At 40.4% G+C, this 17,111-nt stretch overlaps 1 protein-coding gene across 1 annotated transcript in view; it reads right to left on the bottom strand.

Annotated features, from left to right (window-relative positions):
• The window catches only part of glra3 (glycine receptor, alpha 3), a 154,734-nt gene extending 138,423 nt beyond the window's left edge, over nt 1-16,311 (bottom strand). The window contains exon 1 of the mRNA XM_048594971.1: nt 16,179-16,311. The gene's annotated coding sequence lies outside the window, so the exon portion shown is untranslated. The remainder of the gene's footprint in view (nt 1-16,178) is intronic.
• Nucleotides 16,312-17,111: the final 800 nt, after the last annotated feature.

Genomic DNA, 17,111 nt, shown 5'->3' with positions numbered 1-17,111 from the left:
GAGGAAGGGTCACCGGACCCAAAACGTTAACTCTGATTTTTCTTCACAGATGCTGCCAGACCTGCTGAGCTTTTCCAGCAGTTTCTATTTTTGTTCCAGATTTACAGCACCAAGTTCTTTTGGTTTTTAATCACTGATGATGCTGGGTCCAGCATGCATTTTTTGCCTCAAGTTTCTGAAAAAAAAGCTGTCAGGTGAAGAAATTGGAGGAGTAGCAACATGATCCAAGAAAACAATCAGTTGGATCAGGAAGACTAGGAATGCTCTGTGTCCCTAGTGTGTGTCTCCCTTCCCATGGACTCCCCATTCCCTTTCTAAATTGAGAAATGCTCCTTAGATGTTCTGGTGCACTGACCTGCCATTTTAACAACGGTTGGCTAACAGTCCCCAAAGTCACACTGCTCTTCCACTGCTTCCCACCTGGGATGGGTGAAATATTGTTGGCGGGATTTAAATCAGGCCTGGAAACTAAAATAGCCTGGAGCTCATTTCTGGAGCTGTGGGTGAAGTTCCATTTTGTTTCACTAATAACTTGCTTAAATTGTGTCCAGAGTTAAAATCAAGGCTGCTGAATAGTCATTTGGAAATTGTATGTAATGCACACTTGTGCAGCTCCAATCCTAGAGGTTCCTCCTTGTTAATATATAAAGATGAAGTTGTGGTAAGACTTTACAAAAGGCTTAGATGTGTCCATGATTATAATTGTAATGGTCTTTGCTTCTAAGCAACATTGTATCCATCAATAGTATATATTGATCTCCAACCCTTTGAATTGTATTTCAGATCATGGTGGAGATAGCATTCATTTTGAAAAGATGAGAGGCACTTAATTGAATTTCATCTCAATCTCATCAACACACTCACCGCTATCTTCCTGCGTCTAAGGAATAGCTCAGTGCGTACTCTCCATATTTCCAATGTGTGTATTCATCCAGATCTGCACAACCTGCTTCCTGTAAAGAGTCTACTCCATTCTCCCAGTTTCTACATTTCCATTGCATCTGTTCTGATTATGCCACCTTCCACAGTGAGGGGGCTCCAAAATGTTCACCTTTTTCGTCAACTGAGGATTCCCTGCTGTCATAGTTATCAGGGCCCTCAGACGTGTCCAGCCCATCTCCCGCAATTTTTTAAAATAGAATCCCTACAGTGTGGAAACAGGCCATTCGGCCCAACAAGTCCACACCGACCTCTTGAAGAGCATCCCACCCAGACCCAGCCACCTACCATTTCCCTGTAACCCTGTATTTCCCATGGCTAACACATCTAACCCACACATCCCTGAGCACATAAAATAGAATAGAGTCAGAATCACACAACACCAGGTTATAGTTCGGATCAGAGATAGTAGGAACTGCAGATGCTGGAGAATCCGAGACAACAAGGTGCAGGGCTGGATGAACACAGCAGGCCAAGCAGCATCATAGGAGCAGAGAGGCTGACGTTTCGGGCCTAGACCCTTCATCAGAAACGTCCAGCCCTGCACCTTGTTGTACCAGGTTATAGTTCAACAGGTTTATTTGAAATTGCAAGCTTTTGAAACGCTGCTGCTTCACCTGATGAAGGTGCAACGTTCCAAAAGCTTGTGATTTCAAATAAACCTGTAGGACTATAACCTGGTGTCGTATGACTTCTGACTTTGTCCACCCCTGTCCGACACTGGCACCTCCACATCATAGAATAGAACAGAATAGAATACGATAGAATAGAACAGAATAACCTTTATTGTCACATATACTCAACGAGTATAGTGGGAAGGTTGTACGATACCAATTACAGCACCGACTTAGATAGAAAAGTATCTAGACACAGCTTCTTTAGTTACAGGATTTAGTACAGAAATAAAATGTCCAGCATTACAGAAATAAAAGTTCAGTATAACGGTCCACGCTGGCACTTAGCTTCCAGTCCACACCAGGCCCTGGCCCCACACTGGGCTAGTGACATGCCACGCTTGGAGGCCACTATGGGAGCAAGTATTCAGCAATAATGCCCAATTTCCAATTTATCTCTTAATTTCTTATTCCTGGTGTAAACTGTTTGTTAACAATCACATGTGTCTGTGCTAATGAGTACTTTAATAAAATTCTGCATGAAGCACTGACTGTGAGTTAGTGTTATCTTCAGACTGAGAGGATATTCAGACATCAACAGACTGTGAAATTTTGTCGGGCTCTGTAATAGCAACAATGGGGAAATTCAGCTAAACCCCAGAAATGTGGGATCTTTGGCTGCTGTAACTTGCTGTTCCCTCTCTTCCCCGGGACTTTTCAAAGCCTGAAGAATGTCAGTGCTATCAAGGGAATTTCCTGATGGTGGTCCTGGAGTGTGGTTGATTTTTGAAGCCATAGATGAAGCTTGAATGACATTTTATGTTGCATCTGAATTTCCTCAAGATTTTAGTGTTGATTCCTGAGTTTGTGAAAGCAGCTTTGCGAAAGTAAGGTTCCTTGGGAGAAAGTAGAATCACTCCTATTTTTGTGGCTGGGATCCCAACCCCACATGGACACAGCCATTCTGCATTGCTTATTGAGTACTTCAATCTGGTAATTCAGTTTACTTGCTAACCTGAAAGCAAACACAGCCTATTCGTGAATGACAAAATTCTTGTAAGAGTAATTTCAACGATAGATTTTTCATTGCCGTTGTGTTAGAGTTAGATATCATAACATGCATGGATTGATGCCTGCACCACTGAGCAAACAAAAACGCTGCTCACTTTCCATTTGCTGTTATTAGTTGCTGCAGCTGTCACAAATTATTCATTGCGCAGTGACTCCTGTGGTCTAATTTTTTAATTCCATGTTGTGACAAGATTTGAAAATACACTGCTGCATGACAACAGGTGTCGACTGAAGAGAATGTCTAGCCAGTTGAGAACATGAAAACCAATCTGTCGTATCGATGCCTTGGCTCCTTCAGGTAATCATTATCAATTATTAAAATTAATTAAGAATCAAAATTGACCAATACGATTCTCCTTCAATGGATGGGCTAGAATTGCACACAAGATTGATAGTTGTAATTGATCAAATGCTATCTTGCTGTATTCTAATAACTGTAAAACATGTAAGGCAATTCTTAAAACAGGGAAATAAAGCCCATAAATTATAAAGTTGCTGTTCTGTCTGCTTGGTGATAACAGTGGCAGTGCTCAGATATAAAAAAAACAGCACAACACTTCCCTCCGTACTTGGTGTCAGCTGTGGTTCAAAGACTGTACATGCTGAACCTAAAGGTTGTGGGATTATGTTCAGCCCAGGCTCTTGAATAGAAAACAGTGCAATATAATACAGAAGGGATGCTACACTCTTGGAGATGCTAGCTTTGGAATCAGGTGTTAGCTGAAAGTCTAGCCATCCTTTTAGATGGACTAAAAGATTCCCTGGTACTGTTTCAAAGAAGAGCTGAAGATTTAGCATTTATTTCTGAAACAACATCACAAAAACAAATTCACTGGTCATGACAACATTTGTGCTAGAGAAAGTTTGTCACGTGCAAATTAACTTTTGCATTATTTGAAAAAAGAAATAATTTAAAAAAAATTAAGATCTTTCATTTCGCTGAGGACTTTAGGCCAGTTGACACCCAATAACCTGCTCTAAACACTCTGCTCACATTTTGACAACTGATAAGTTCTAACAGAGCAGTTCAGACAATCCACAATGGTCTACAGCAATTCACAGCATCCAAGTATAACAACCCACCGCATTCTAACATAAAGTCAACGTCCCTGTCTCCCCAAAACCATTTCTGAAGAAGAGTCTAGGCCTGAAACGTCAGCTTTCCTGCTCCTCTGATGCTACTTGGCCTGCTGTGTTCATCCAGCTCCACACCTTGTTATCCCCATATTAGTGGGTTTTTCAAAAAAATCTTAGGCTGCAGAACTAAATCCATATCTTTGCCAAAAATGAAACAGTTCTTCCTTGGGTCATACCCTGTATGTGTATCACATTTGGTTGAAGTCAGTCCATTAAATTTTGAAATATGCTGCTTACAGACAGACAAATAGGGACAAAAAACATTACCCCTGCCCAGTTTCACACTAATAAGTAATTAACTGAACTGTCAGGTCATGAAAGGTGTGATTATATAAATGTAAGTTCTCTGTTTCCTCTTTCCTTAAAGGTGAATATGCAAATCAGTCAGAGGTTTGGTTAGCTCAGTTGGCTGGATGGCTGGTTTGTGATTCAAAGTGATGCCGATAGCATGAGTTCAATTTCTGCATCGGCTAGGTTACCATGAAGGGCTCTCCTTCTCCACCTCAAAACTTCGCCAAAGGCATGGTGACCCTAGATTAAACCATTACCAGCCACCCTCTCTATTGAGAGAGCAATGCTATGGTCCATTAGGATTATGTCAACTCTACCTTAATATTCCTCCTGAGGTGAGGTGTCCAGAACTGAGCAGCAGAATTCTGCAAAAGTCCCACATTATCCAGTAACAGTATCACTTGGTTATATGTAACTTTTAAGACATGACAGAATTATATGAGCTAAGTTCAATGCTTTGCAGTAAGTAAGCATTATAAGCAATAAATATGACTGTACCACAAATTGTTCCATAGTTTGTGATCATAATTTGCCATTTAAAATCATCTTTCTCTCGTAAACAGGCACCATAGTGGCATTCTACGCAAATGACAAATGCACAAAGCCTGAGGTTTCTCAGGAGAACAGGTCCGGGGTGTGTCTGAGCTCTAAAGATAATTCCAGAGGTGAAATTGCTCCTGGGAATACAAGATAGGAAATCAATATCTGGGCTGTTTGAAATAAAAACAACTTATCTTCTGAAGAATCTGTCGCAATTAATGGAAATTGCACCAGTTTGACTCAAGAGGTTGTACTTATTAAGCAATATTAAAAGGGCCACAGTATTTTTCTTTTGAAAAGTGGAGACTGAGGGATTTCCTGATAGTGTTTTATGAGATTTGAAGATTGTTGAAGTTACTGCCCCTCCCCCAATCCCCTAACCAGAGCGGCCACCTGGAGGTTAGGGAGAAGGGGAAATTGTCAAATATCAGGGGGCTATTCCAATGCAGTTCCATGAAAAGAAAGTTTGCAGCGATTAAAACTCGAGGAAATTTTATATATTTGATTTTCCTCAGAGGAATGCAGAGATGACACTAAAGTGCAAATGGTTCTCGTTGTGGTGCTTCAAGTATCTTTGTGGTTACAAAATATCTGCACTCCTGCTTACAACCCAGCTTCTTGCGCCTTCATACAGCCCAGCTTACTTTGCTTCCAGTTAACATCCCGGCATAGTCAATCGAGTACAGTGACCATAGATTGGTAACCGGACACAAATAATCAAACAGAACTGTTGAACGATTTACCATGACAGGACCCAGTGCAGATTGGCTGTTTGGACGTGAGCAGCAAATGTAAACAAATTGATAATGTTATTTCAGGTAATTTGCCACATGACAGGAAGGCATGAGGAGGCCGCCAGCTTCAATGAAGCAGCTTCCTGGAGGGAGAACTGGGAAGGGAGAGGTGAGGGAAACAATTGTTGGACCTTGAGAGATCATCTGCTCTCCCAATCCACCAAACAGAGGGGTCCCCAGGAAGCAGGACCGTCCTACAGATCTGATGGCCAATCCAGAGGCTGCTACATTCCTGGCCCCTCTAAGAGATATGTGACAGTATTCTCTAGATTGCTGACCTGCGTCAGAAGCCCCTGCCTCTCCTGGTGGGACTGCTTAGACTCCAGAGCTTCAACCCCTCAGCTGAGCTGGCAGCATCCATCTCCTTCCTGATATCCTCAGGAAGGTCCCTCTGGGAACATGCTACTTTACCTGGAGGTCAGTTTGAATGTGGAACTTGATGCAATCTGGAGTTGTTGAGGTGAATATCATTATTGAATTCAAGTGAAAGTTAGATACCATATGAGGAAGAGAACATATGTTGAATACGTTTAGATGAAGAAGGGTGGACGGAGGCACGTAGTGTATTTCTGCTGTGTGTAAAGTGTAGTTTGAGTATTGCCTACTGAACTCACAATGGTAGCACAGCGTCAGATGAGAGGGCATGAGTCAAACAGATTGCTCTATCTTTTCTGAGAGACATCGATTTTTTTTTTGTGTCATTGTCACTGCAGGAATCAGTGGTTAATATGAGTGGTTGGTAGTCTATCACTGTCCAGTGCAGAACCTTCTGTATCACAGTAAGGCATCAGGGGATCAGCTATTTCCCACAATGTACATGGTATTCTAGTTGCCTACAACAGAGAACTGAGCTGGCACTATCATGTCCTTCACATTTTCAGCTTTCTCGAGACATGCTCTTCCACCTAGATTTAGTCAAATTCATTTTCTAACCAGAAAATCCATTTCATTCAAGTTCTAATAAGACGAATGGATGAAGGGAATATCAGTCCTATAGAATGCAACAAACTTCCAGTGAAACATTTTTGTTACATTAATCAGCAACATGTTTCATAGAAAGAGAGATAAGTTCCATGTCTAGTTTGTGAGACAGTGGCTTTACCAACTGAAACTATAAGTTGGGCTCTTGCATGAAATTAAATCCATAAAATAGATCTCAGGGGATGTCTGCGCAAGGAGCTGAAAGATATTAGAGCATGTTAAATGAGTATTTCACCTCTGTCTTCACTGTCGGAAGGAGGACATAGGTACAGAATTCAGGAAGGTGGGCTGTGAGGTTCTTGAACAGGTTGATGTAAGGAGTGAGGAGGTATTGAAAGTGAAGGCGGGCTTAAAAGTGAACAAATCCCTAGGTCCAGATGACTTGTATCCAGGCTGTTGTGGGAGACAAAGGAGGAAATCACTTGGGCCCTGGCCCAATTTTTAATTTTTTGCTGGCTAAACGGCAGCTGACTTGGACCTGGAGGACAGCTAATGTGGTTTCACTTTACAAGAAGGATGGTAGAGATAAACCAGGGGATTGCAGACCAGTGAGTCCGACATCAGTGTAAGGAAATTATTGGGGAAGATTTGGAAGGAGAGAATTCATCTCCATTTAGAGAGGCAAGGTATAATTAGGGATAAAAACTAAAACAGAAATTACTGTAAAAGCTCAGCTGGCCTGGGAGTTCTGAAGAAGGGTCACTGAATCCAAAACATTAACTCTCCCTTTTTCTCCACAGATGCTGCCATACCTGCTTAGCTCTTCGAGCAATTTCTGTGCTTGTTTCCGATTTCCAGCACCCACAATTGCTTGCTTTCTTTTCTGTTTGATCAGCAATAATCAACATGGCTTTGTCAGAGGCAAGTCATGCATAACAAATCTGGCTGAATATTTGAAGGAGGTGACCAAGAGTGTAGATGACAGCCATGCAGTTGATGTAGTTTATATGAATTTCAGCAAGGCGTCTGACAAAGTACCACCTAGGACACTGATGAAGAAGGTGGCATCCAGGGTAATATGGCAAGATGGATCTAAAATTGGTTCCGTGATAGGAGACAGAAGGTAGTGGTAGAAGGGTATGTGTGTAATTGGAGCTTGGTAAATAGTGGCGTACCATATTGGGATTAGTTTTGTGTCCCTCATTGTCTGTGATACAAATAAATGAAGTAGATGAGAATGTTAGGAGTGAAGGGGACAATGATAAATACATTTGCAGATGACACAAGAATTGGTTGGGTGGATGATAGTGATGAAGAAGGTCTTAGGTTACAGGAGGATACAAATGGATTAGTCAGATGTGCAGATCAGTGGCAGATGGAAATTAACCATGATAAGTGTGAGGTAGTCAACGAATGGCCAGATACGGGGAAGCTCAGAAGAATGGAGGAATTGTGCGGTGCTGATCTACAAATCCCTGAAGGTGACAGAGCAGATTAATAAGACAGTTAAGAAGGCAGAATAGACATTGCTTAGCAGTTGAGGTATAGATTAAAAGAGCAGGGAAGTCATGTTGGAGTTATACAGGACTTTGGCTCAGACAGAGCTGGGGTACTGTGTGCAGCTCTGGTCACCACACTATAGGAAGGATGTGATTGCAATGGAGGGAGTGCAGATTCACCAGGAGGTTGCCTCAGGTGGAGCACATGGGCTGTGCAGAGAGGTTGGATAAACTCGGGTTGTTTACATGGAGAAATGAGGTTTGGGGGCAGGTTGGACCTAATAGAAGTGTGTATAATTGTGAGGGGCACAGAGTTACTGGATAGAAAGCAGCTGTTCCCCTTAGTTGAAGGGTCAAGAGCAAGCGGGTCTCTTTTAAACTGAAAGACAGGAGGTTCAGAGGAGAGTGGTGGAATTTCTTTTCACCCAGAGGCACTGGAACACACAGCCTGGGAGGGTAGTTGAGGCAGGAAATTTCACAACCTTTAAAGAGTATTTGGATGAGCACTTGAAATGTCATTACATTTAAGGTTGTGGGCCAAGAGCTGGAAAGTGGAAAATCTACCAGTGTAGATTTAGTTTATTTTTGATGGGCCGAAGGACCTCTTCTGTACAGTGTTGTATGATTGTATAATTCGTTGAAGTCATGCAATTCCATTAAAAAGCTTGCCCTTAATCCAAATGAATGAAGGGTGCAATGTCAATGTGGTCATTCTATGAAATCTGTTGAAAGAACAGCTTTAGAATAAACTTATTTTAAATTTTAATCAAATAATACTGAAAAAAATCTTTTCAGAAGGAATGTGTCATTAGAAAAAGACATCTTGACAGAAAAATGCATGTTGACATGAAATAACAAATGTTGCTGTTGTTAACTCCAAAGAATATGCTGCACTGGGTACCAATTCTTGGTATAAAGCCACCCTTCCTAAGGATTCAACTTAAATTCTTTATTCATGTTGAGAGAGAAAGGAAGAAAACATAAATGACATTGATCACTCTGTTATTAGCTTTTGTTCCATTCACAATACAACACATCACACTTTTGCAAAAAAATGCTTTTTACATGAAGATGATGCAGGCTCATGCAACTTGTCTAAGGTAAAGGTAGGAGAGAAAAATAAAAAAATCAACTACCCCCTCCAGAGAAGCAAGGCTCATATCTTTAACGAATGTTATCACACTTTGAGTCCTTCACTACAATCAGGATTAATTTGTTTGTGACTCAGTAAATGAGAGAGGGAGGTCAGTTGGCTCATTATGCTTATGTTCTGTGAGTTGCAGTTCCAGTCCTCCATGGCTTTGCAAAACCACAAAATTATTATGCCAACTCAGTTACTCTTTGATCACACATCTAACTAGGAGAGTGTTTCTGAGGAGCAGAGTTCAGCCATGCACTGAAGCAGAAATTAGTTACAGATACAGATAACAAGTAAGGAAGCAACAAAGCAATACCAGGATAAATAATATTCTGGCAGCTCCTTTATCTTTGCCTTTAAGGATAATCTATTTTGAACAAGCAGATGAAACTCAACTTTCTCTGGAGTGCCTTTTGAATGAAAAATAGGTGAGAAAAATAAGAGGAGGCCAATTTCATTCCTCCAATTTGGTGTCTTGGCAAAAGTTGATCTTTGCTCCCCAAAAGATTTTAGAGATATCTGACACTGGATGTCCATAGAAGGTTTATAGCTAAAGTCAAGAAGCCCTAGGATTAAACCACCACTCAGTGTTAAGTCAACTAAATGCTCCTGAAGCAATGGTAGATAGGAGGGAGGGAGGTTAGTTCAGTTGGCTCAATGGTGGGTTAGATCAGTTGGTTGGATGGCTGGTTAACTCTGTGGAGTGATGCCATCAGCATAGGTTCAATTCTAATTAAGGTCACATGAAGGTCTGACCTCAACCTTTGCCTGAGATGTGGTAAGCATCAGATTAAACCACCACTAGTCATCTTTCTCTACTGAGCAATTAACCCTCTACGGTGAGGATTGGTTAAGCTCAGTCATCTGAGGTTACCATGAAGGATTCTCCTTTTCAACTTGTCTGAGGCGTGGTGACCCTCACGTTAAACCACGCACCAGTCAGCTCTTTCAAATGAGACAACAATTCTATAGACTAGTAAGACTATTGTAACATTACCTATACATCAGAAACCTCACTTATAATTCATAATATGACTTTGAGATTTAGGAATTATCATTTTAACTGTAAATAAACAGGGGACATCCGATTTAGAGGCTGACAAGCTATCTGAAATAAATTCAACTCAATCAAGCTTCAAGTTAATTACAGTTAAGGATCAACCAATGTTTATCTTATATCATCAGAGGTAGAAGGGTAACATTTGAGCAATGAATGATTTAACTCTAAGCTCTCAAAAGAATAAGAGAGTTTGGAGAGTGGGTTACATACACCAGTCACAATGTTATTCTTCATACAGGTTATGAATCGTAGACTAGCCTTGAAGGTAAAATAATGAATTTGCATTTCTGTTTGAATCACATCAGAATGCCACAATGATAATGATTTGGTGTGAATCCTTGGTTGGAACACTCTTCTGTTTAATTTATCAATGTTTGCTTTTCTTCCAACAGAAGCAAGAGTTCAGCTTGGGAACAAAGAGACCATTCAGTTCAGATTGCATGAGGGAAAAGCAACTAAAACATTTTCTGTAGTGTAACAAATATATATTGGTCCTCACAGAGCATTATAGAAGAAAGAAGTCAGCAGGCTTAGCTTCTAAATCTGTGGAAAAGTAGTTGGATATCTGTTAATACGCAAACAAAGATCTGAGATAGTTAAAGTCAAAAAGGTATGGTGAAGGATGCCCATTGAATTGTACTTTGGAGAAATAGCTGACATACTAAGGAGAAGTAAAATAAATTTCAGAGAGCTGTGGCATACCTTTTGAGTTGGTCCCAGGAAAAGTGAATGACCATTCAAGAGTTTATAAGAAAAGATACCTCTTGGCACTGAGTGAGTAGGTTACTACAAAATACAATATAGAACTACAGTCTATAAGAACCACAAGCATCTCATCTCCAGTAGAGAGAGACAAATGTCTATTTATAGCCTAAGGGTAACCACTCAAAAAGCATCGAGTAAAGTGAGAAGACAGAACACTACAACAGCCACTGGGGTGATTGAAACAACACAATTAGTTTCAATTCTATATCCCCACACCATTGCATATCTAGCATACAGAGCTAACAAATCCCCAATGTTAGAAACAGATCCAAAGTTCTTTTCTGGTTATTCACAGAATGACAATATCACTGTCTAGGTCAGCATTTATTACCCAATGGGTCTGGAGTCACATGTAGGTCAGACCAATTTCCTTGCAAAAGGATATTCATGAACCAGATCTTTTTTTCCTGATAATTGACTTGTGATCATCTTTAAACTCTTAATTCCAGGTTTTTTTTAAAATTTAAATTCCACTATCTGCCATGGTGGAAGTTGAACCTGGGTACTCAAAACATTACCTGGGTCCCTGGATTAACAGTTCAGTGATAATACCACTAGGTTGTTGACTCCCATCAAAACAGTATAATATAACATAACAAAAAACACATCTTGTGATGTAGTTCTGTTGTTTAACTGAATGGCAGACCCAGCTCAAGGGGCTAAGTGGCCTATTCCAGCCTGTTTTCACCCCTGTTTAAATATTAAGTGCTTCTCATTGGATCGCAACAGTAAACCCTAGAGGAGTTCATGATTGTAGCTCTTGGATTAACAGAGGGCAAGGTCAGGAGATCAATTGGTGTGAATGCTTGACAGATTCAGGACAGGTTTTGGCACCTGATTAGTGACCTCTTGAGTTCCAGTAAATGCTACCATCTACATACAAAACTCATACAGGCGTAATGGTTAATTCAGTAAATACTAAAGAATGACAGCTTCATGCGGGAAAGTCAGAGTCAATGGTTTTAGAAGAGAACATTGCAGAGAAAGAAATGAATGTATATTCTGCACTGGTTAATTATTCTTCAATTGCATTAAGAATGTAGGCAAAATGGTTCCCAGTACATGTGGCAGAGAAAAGTGTGCTTGCAACCTGCATTGGTACGTTACACTATTATAATAATTCAAGCTTCATTAGGTTGTTACCAGGGATGGCAGGACTGTAGTATGAGGAAAGATTGGTTCAACTGGTCCTGTATTTAAAAGAATGAGAGGCGATCTGATTGAAATGTATAAAATTCTAACAGGAAAGCGTAGACACGGTACGGTGTCAGGTGTATTTCCTGGCTGGAAAATCTAGAGCCAGGGATCACAGTGTCAGGATACAGAGTAGACCATTTAGGTCTGAGATGTCGATACATTTCTTCACTTAAAGGGTGGTCAGCCTATGGAATTCGCTACCATAGGTGGCTGTGTAGGCCAGGTCACCGCGTATATTCAAGAAAGATTTGTTTTTTTTTTCAGAATTTAAAGGCATCAAAGCAATATGGAGAGAAGGCAGCATTGTGGCATTGAGATAGAGGATCAGCCATGATCATATTAAATGGTGGAGCAGACTGGAAGGGCTGATTGAGCTACTCAGCTCCTAGTTTCTATGTTTCTACGGAATTCAGCACCTTGTATCGATCTAAGATTACTTTGTTAAGCTGTTGTCTTTTATGAGCACTGCTGATGGTTAAATATCCCAATAAGGAATTATCATATTAATTTGGCTATTGAACACTTTGAACATAGGACTAATTGGGATTTTACATTGTTGCTGAAGTGCACATATTTTAATAAGGCATAATATTATTCAAAATGAGATTTCTCATGTCTTCATTGCAGAACTCTAAAATATTAGAGCTCAGAAAGATGCACATTGTGGGTGTTGTGATACTTTTGAAGGTAAAGGTAAGTTGCTCTGTCATTTGGGAGTTACAACTGGCCGTGGTTTAACCTGAGGGTCACCACGCCTCAGCTGAGAAAGAAGGTTGAGAAGGAGGCTCCTTCATGCTTTTGATAAACCTTTTCTCATCCATCTCTTTCGCTTGTTCAACACTGTCAATAATATCCTGATAAAGAAACCAACGAATTATGGATGCCGGAAATCAGAAACAAACAGAAATCACTGGAAAAGCTCAGCCGGTCTGGCAGCATCTGTGTACAGAAATCAGCGACAACATTTTGTGTCCAGTGACCCTTCTTCAGAACTCATTAAAATCTTTCTTTTTCAGGGAACTAGCTATGTCCTTTTCAAGAGAATTATGTCAATAAAATTCTACATCCAAATGCTTCTCTAGCCCCAAATTTGTGGTTCTAGGAAAACACAGAGCTACAAAAAAATTGCCCACTCACCTCACTTTGCCATCCAGACCAGGGGATTTGTCTGGTTTGAAGCCTGATAGAGCCTCCAATACCTCCCCATTTCCTATGTCAAACTGTGCAAGATCCTCATAGTCCCTTTTCCTAAATTCTGCACCTACATTGTCCTTTTCCAGAGCGAAGACTGAAGAGAATTATTCATTCAGCACCCTTCCAATCTCCTGTGGCATCACACATAGGTTTCCCCCTTGGTCTCCAAAGGGCCCTACTCTTCCCTTTAAAGTATTTATAAAATGTCTTAGGATTCTCCCTAATCCTGTTTCCAAGGCCTTTTTCATACGCCCTTTTTGCTCTTCGACTTGGAAGGAGCAGTTGAGGGGTTCAGTTTTGTAAATGTATAGGTAAAGGCAGTGATTTAGAAATGTTTGGGGAAGCAGGTTTTAACTGAGTATCTCGTTTTGTTTCAGTCTGTATTTTGTGCCATAACTCCTTACATTTGCTTTTCTGTTCTCACCACAGTTGTGCTACTTAGACATGTTGAAATCTGCAATGCACTGCACCATTTGTGCCTCTTTGAAGTAGAGTTACTCTAATGTAAGTGTTTTTAACCAACTTGTTCAGATGTGTTCTGACACGCCCTTGGAGCTGGTGAGATTTGAACTATGGTCTTCTAGTATGGAGGTAGAGACACTACCACAGTGTAACACAAACCCTCTAAATAGTTGGTTGATGTATGTTTTAAATCAACCCCTTCAGCTGTGTTATAACATGACTCTGGAGCAGAGATGTTATGCTGCAGTTATATAGGGTGCTGATGAGGCCAAACCTGGAGTACTGTGTATGGTTTTGGTCTCATTTCTTGAGAAAGGATGTACTGGCATTGGAGTGGGTGCAGAGGAGTTTCACTTGGTTGTTTATGGAATTGAGAGGGTTGGGTTATGAGGAGGAATTGAGTAGAGTTCTAAAGACTAAAGACTAAAAGTTCTGAGACTAAACTCATCAGAATTTAGAAGCAGGGAACTTATATAAACATGAAATTATGAAGGGAATAGATAAGATCAAAGCAGGGAGGTAGTTTCTACTGGTAAATGAAATTATAACTGGGGGGATATAGCCTCAAAATAATGGGCAGCCGATTTAGGATTGAGCTGAGGAAGAACTTCTTCACCAAAAGGGTTGTGAATCTGTGGAATTCCCTGCCCAGGGAAGCAGTTGAGGCTACCTTGTTGAATGTATTTAAGGCAAAGATAGATGGATTTTTGAACAGTAAAGGAATTAAGGGTATGTGGAGCTGAGTCCACAAAAAGATTAGCCATGACCTCATTGAATGGCAGACCAGTCTCGAGGGACAAGATGGCTGACTCCTGCTCCTATTTCTTAAGTTCTTATGTTCTTCTGTGCCACAATACCTCTGCACACAGGAGCTCAAGTTATTCCAGTGTAACCTTATTTAAAGTAGAAAATCTAGACTTAGTATTTTATCACCCGCCACAGTAGATCTAACTGGGAATAATATCACAGCTGAAACTTGCCATTTGAATATTCAATCATTTCAACACATCAACTATTGACGGGTAGCATCCAACTGAATTGGTCCACATTTGTGCAAAAACTGCATGTTTTGCAGGAGTAGGTAAGGCATATTAAATCCACAGTATGTGCTGTTTTTGCAAAGGAACATAAATATTCAATCATTCAGCGACATGTTGGTTTAACATTATAAAAATACATTTGCTGATCAGAACAGCATTACTCAGAATACAGCCGAATGAAATCATGTCACACTATTTGCCTTTCTTTTGATGTATCATACTGAGGTTATAATGGGAATGATGCATGGATAAATGTTATTCCAAAACATAAGATAAGCCTGCACTGTGTTATCTATTATTGCAATATAAAATCATGTCAGCAGTGTCATATATCATTATTATTCTGCTACCAAATATGCTCCTTAATATCAACATGATGCATATTTGTGCCATAAAAGTGGAACATGTCCTCCATTGGTATCTTATAATTATGTTTAGAATTAATGGATCAGGGTAGACCAGTCCATTTCTGATGCTACATTTCCCCTATATAATTTCCAATAACTTTAAAATAGTGTACATTGTATTGATGCACACAATCACACCACACAAATCTGTAAATAAACTGCACAAACCTGTACATAAACTATACCTATCAGATACAGACTAACCACATTTTAAACACAGAAACACAAAGTCTTCTCTGCAAACTGCGCCATACCCATTAGTCAATTGTGGAAAACATGCATATTACTATGCATGCAATATTCTGAACAGAAATACACATATTCACGCTACACACAGTCACCACAAGATATCACATTCATCGCACATATATACACAAACATACAAATACCATACAGGAAGCCATATCACACATTCCTCCCACAGACATCAATAAACAACATTAATGAACTGGCTACTCATATCAACAGCTTATCGCATAACATTTTATACACACATAGAAAACATAGAGCACACTTACTCACACATACAGTACGCTCACACAGACTCACATGCTCACATATAAATTTTCACTCACACACGTGCATATGCTCACTCGCAAACTCACGTGCGCGCGCACACACACACACACATACACACGTATACACACACACACGCTCACGCGTGCACACACTAATGCATGCACACTCATAAACATGCACACCCACAGAGTCATAAACACATTCACATTCACACAAGCACATATATTAACCAAACACATGTCACACATTACATAATGATTACATTAACACAGACAAATGCAGATTAACAATCACATTCACCATAAATGATGGACTGGAGTCAATTTTCAACTTCGCATGTGTATTTTATTTGAATTGCGTGCTCCAACACAATCCTGAATACAAATAGCACACTGCTTTTTTCCATCCAAGGTTATGAACTATATGCTCATGAAGAGCTAACAGCTGCTGCAAGACCCATCTATCCAATTAGTTAACAGTGAGTGGAGAATTCACTGAACAATCTATGTCAGGTTTATCAGTGATTGCTGTGGACTAAAAACAATGACCACTGACAAAAAATAAAAGTTTTGCTTTTATTTTCATTTTACCTGGCCAACGGTGCCTCTCCTGGGTCCAGAGAATGTCTTCAAGCCACTTACAACATGTTCCACCCTCCTGCACTTCTCTTCCTCTATTACTTCCTTGTGGGCTACTGTCACAGAAGCAGCCATTTCACATTGGTCCTGATCACACTGACAAGCTGTCCCTGAATGACTAATTGGTAATCACAGGTCACAAAAAACATGCTGATTTGACCCAAAGTCCAATTTGGGATGGTTGTCAAGCTTCTGGAACTCCCAGTTGTTAATTCCAATCTTAGCCCTGCAATTCATGCATTGGCTTCTCATGACAAAGCTTCTCCAAGACATCCATGTGAAGAATTTATTTTCAAAATCCACTCATTGTTGCTATGTGTGCATTTTGTGTCTGCAATATCCCCATAAAGAGTAAATGGGATAGAATGGGATGAATGGGACAGAAATAACAGTTATCAGTCTTGTGCATGGAGGGAGGAATGCAGATTTGGAATGTTCCTGCTCATCTTTGAATAGTGCCATGTAAATTTAATACACATAGGTGGATGCTTGGTGAACAGCATTAGCCAAAATCTAGCTCCTCAAAAAAATTCATTGCTTCAAAAGTGAAAGTGGCTATAGTAACAGAGGACCAAAGGTGCTTTCTCAGTAGAGAGAGATGACTGGTGGTCAGCATAACCTGAGGGTCATGACCCCTCAAGTGAAGGTGCACACATCACTCATAGGACATGGGTGTGGCTAGCCAGAACAGCATTTGTTGCTCATCCCTAATTGCCCTTGTACTGAGATAACACACTGTGGAGCTGGAGGAACTCAGCAGGACAGGCAGCATCAGAGGAGCAGGAAGGCTGCTTTCCTGCTCCTCTGATGCTGCCTGGCCTGCTGTGTTCCTCCAGCTCCACGCTGTGTTATCTCAGACTCCAGCATCGGCAGTTCTTATTATCT

The sequence above is a fragment of the Rhincodon typus genome, chromosome 3 (assembly GCF_021869965.1).
Source record: "Rhincodon typus isolate 14 chromosome 3, sRhiTyp1.1, whole genome shotgun sequence".
Lineage (NCBI taxonomy): Eukaryota > Metazoa > Chordata > Chondrichthyes > Orectolobiformes > Rhincodontidae > Rhincodon > Rhincodon typus.
Note: the sequence above shows the minus strand (reverse complement) of the source record. Positions and strands in the feature narration are given on the sequence as shown.